The sequence below is a fragment of the Diplotaxodon limnothrissa genome, linkage group LG2, assembly GCF_057381915.1.
Source record: "Diplotaxodon limnothrissa isolate DT_005_m linkage group LG2, D_limnothrissa_male_GT1.1, whole genome shotgun sequence".
Classification (NCBI taxonomy): domain Eukaryota; kingdom Metazoa; phylum Chordata; class Actinopteri; order Cichliformes; family Cichlidae; genus Diplotaxodon; species Diplotaxodon limnothrissa.
Genome location: NC_140597.1, coordinates 296,600 through 300,246, shown reverse-complemented (window position 1 = coordinate 300,246; position 3,647 = coordinate 296,600). Strand labels below are relative to the sequence as shown.

General features: G+C 43.8%; 1 pseudogene; it reads right to left on the bottom strand.

Annotated features, from left to right (window-relative positions):
* Positions 1 to 1,032: 1,032 nt before the first annotated feature.
* Positions 1,033 to 2,851, bottom strand: LOC146637978 (histone H1 pseudogene; annotated as a pseudogene).
* Positions 2,852 to 3,647: the final 796 nt, after the last annotated feature.

Here is a 3,647-nt window from a genome sequence, read left to right as displayed (position 1 = left end):
CACTCCAAACCAACCATCAACTGCACAACACACAACATAACCCTAATGTCATATTAGCTATGAGTTTAATCACCCGGTCTGTGCTCTTCACTCATTTAAGCCACAGATCTATTTTATTCAATTTTTCCTTTTTCCCTTCATCATAAAACATGTGACATGCTGTCATGCACTTCACAAAAGACGTTTGTTCTGATGTATTCAGAGTTGTGTATCTAAATACAGGATTCACTCGCACATCAAAACAGGAAACTCAGTGTTTTAGAGTCTCCACTCAACACACAACAACTCCAACACATCTCATTCACTCATACTAGAATTCAGTCACCTTTCATTAATCTAAAACCGATCAACTAATTTGCATATCAGCTATTAACCCACTAAGTTGACAGGACGACAGAAAAGCATGTTCAAAATAGTATCACAAAAGACAATTTCCCTCATACAGTAAATTACATGTGCTGCCTCAATCAAGCAGGAAGCTTCTCCCAATTTACCATTTTAACAACTAAATTTATTGTCTGATCACTGGTTGGTCAAACCAGGATCTTTTTTCCCACAAAAGTTAAACTGTTGTCCTGCAACCTGGAGAGTCAATTTTTTGCATTGGATAAATTCAGTATTTAATAACAAGTGTCTGCTAAATTGACACTATTTTAACACTGATGAAAGATAACAAGCTAATTTTCATTGCATGGGTTTGTGTTATTAGGCAGGTCTAATGCATGTCTGTGGAGCTGCATCTCCAGCAGAGCATGTTCTTAAAGCTGCCTTTCCTACACACTTCTCTACTATTGTTTAATCATTTCTTAACTAATGTGCTATGAGTCTTCATGAGTCATTTTGTGTTTGGAATTGTTAGTAGGGTTAATGCATGTTCTGCTTGTGTGTGTGTGATTTTGTATATGTTTCTATTTTCGCAATGTTTCAGACTCCGTCTCAATTTTCCAACTTAAGCAGTCAGTTTTCTTTTCCCCAGGTTTGCTAACCCAAATTTTGATTTCCCACATTAAATAATTCCTATGTATTCTCACCTAGTCTTCTCACTCTGTTGTCCTCTCACTCTTTTGTCCTCTCCCACTTCAACAGTCCCGGCAGTTCTCCTTCAGCTTTGTCCTGTCTAGTAGCTGAAGTGCTGCTGCTGCCTTCTTGGGCGACTTCTTAGCAGCTGCTGCCGGTTTCTTGGCTTTGGCCGCGGCGGGCTTCTTGGCTTTGCTCTCAGTAGCCTTGTTCATCTTGAAGGATCCGGAGGTCCTGGTGCCCTTGGTCTGCACCAGAGTGCCCTTCGCCACCAGGCTCTTGATGGCGGTCTTGACACGGGCCTTGTTCTTGTCCACATCGTAGCCTCCGGCAGCCAGAGCCTTCTTGAGAGCGGCCACAGACAGGCCGTTGCGCTCCTTGGAAGCGACCACGGCTTTCACAATCAGCTCGCCCACGCTGAGGCCGACCTTCTTGGGCTTGGAAGTCATCGTCTTCTTCTTCTTGGCCTGAACCTCGGCGCAGGGCGTGTTTATGATGGAGCCTTTCCCACCACAGCGCTGGCACGTTGAACGCATCATGAAGGGTCCATTTCTTTCATGTCGCTAGCCGCATGTGGCTTGCCCGAGTCACTCAGTCCTTTTTGAGCATTTCAACATGCTGCCGCCGCAGACCCTGGCCTCAGATCCAGCAAGTTTAGCGCGCTGATCTCCAAAAAAGTCCCGAAGGCCAGAAAGACGTCAAATAAGTGTCTCGTGCTGAGAACTCAAACAAAAACTCCTCTTCACGCTGCCATCTTGCTCGCCCCTCCGTGAAATTCAACCAATCAGACAGGAAGATGGGTTTGCTTTCTTCTTCTGCTGCTGTTTATCCACATTGCTGCTGCTTTGCTGGGACTTTTTGTGCTCAGGACTTGCTGCTGTCTCTTTATCATGTTATTGCTTTGGAGCTGCATTCCTTATCTTCAGGGAGGAGTGAGCTCGCTTGTGAGGTTGAGAAACACATGGCACTGTAAATAAGTCAGCCAGAAACTTGGCCTGCATGTTTCCAATGATGTTAAACTATAACTTTCTTCCGACTGTTGCATGTGGAAAATTGATACAGGTCTGCTTTTCACCTGAAAGTGACAAACTAAAACATGTTCATTATTATCATCACTGCTTAATCAACACACATCTCTCTCTCTCTCTCTCTGTCTGTGTTTGTGTGAACAATCCTTTCTTAAAAGCAGAAAATGACATTGTAGTTGTTTTTCGGCTGATCAACACAAAACCTTTTTCCTATGATTATTTCTCTTCGTCTACAATGTAGTAATTTGTCTCTTTTTCACTCTTTTTTTTTTTCTTCACAATAGCTGGTGGTCTGCAAAATCACCGCTCTCACTCACAATCAGAGGCAATCACTTTTGCACAGTGCACAAAAACACTGTGATGTCAGACACATTCACACTCACTTTTTCATCTGCATAAATAAACCATATGGCTGGAGATATGTGCCATGGTGATCCATAAGCATGATCACCAGTTTATTTAATTATTTTTAATCCAACAAAACAAATAAACAAAAACATGATGCTGATGCTACACACACACACACGAGTCAAGGTGCAGAAAAACTGCTCATGGAAACGCTGCACACTCTCTGTTTCCCTCTCTTTGAGTAGTTCTCAGACAGCTCTTGATCTGATAATGTGTAGCTTGCTCATCAGCTCAAAAAACAAAAACAAAACTGCAACGCGACATCACACAGTAGTTGCATGCTCTGCCCACAGTGGCAAAGTCTTACACTTACATATTCAACACAGCTTCTCCATCATGTATTTTTAGATGTTTCATACAGGGTTGAGCATATTAGTTGTTTTCACAGGTGTGCTCTATATCTCAACAATGGCTCATAACAAGACGACAGTCTTTCACACAGGTCAAGTGCCTCTATGCACTTCATGAGTTTAAATATTTACCTATATCACTTCACCTCACATGTCATTGTACTGAATTTAAGCAACCACAAGCTTAATGTAGATTACTTTTAACAACTATCCACCTCAATTAAATCTATGGTCTGGCACACAGGCTGCTGTCGATCAGGGCAAGCTAAAGAATAAACATTGTGTCAGCAAGGGGTGGGGGGAAAGCCATTCACCAGAGCATATCTTAAGTGCTGCTGATGTGGGCTGGCCTTCTCCACAGCTCTCCAAGGCTGGTGTGTTTTCTGAAAACTTCTAACATTTTAATCTCTTCCATTTTTAAGCCTGCGATTAACCGCACGGCTCAGGTCCGCGCGAAACCCGCGTGACCGCGCTCGCGTGAACCCGCGCAGCTGTGGAGCCGTCGCTCCCTCTCTTTTTTACATAAATACTTTGTGCTGCCAGGAGCAAAGTCCAGCACAAACGTCTGTCTCCCTCCGACTCACTCTTGGTTGCTTAGAAACCCATGATAACAACAACAGTCGGTGTCACAGACCACATGTTCTGCTCCGCACACACAACAACAACAACAACGACGACGACAATGACAACAACACAAAATAGGCCTACTGTCCAGCACAATCTGGACCCCGCGGAACTTCTCAACACCCCACTGAGCGGTGGAGAACTCACTACAGTACCCCACACAGCGGTCTGTATTTCGCCCCACTAAGACGGCGAACCAAAAAAAGTTCGAACTGCGCAA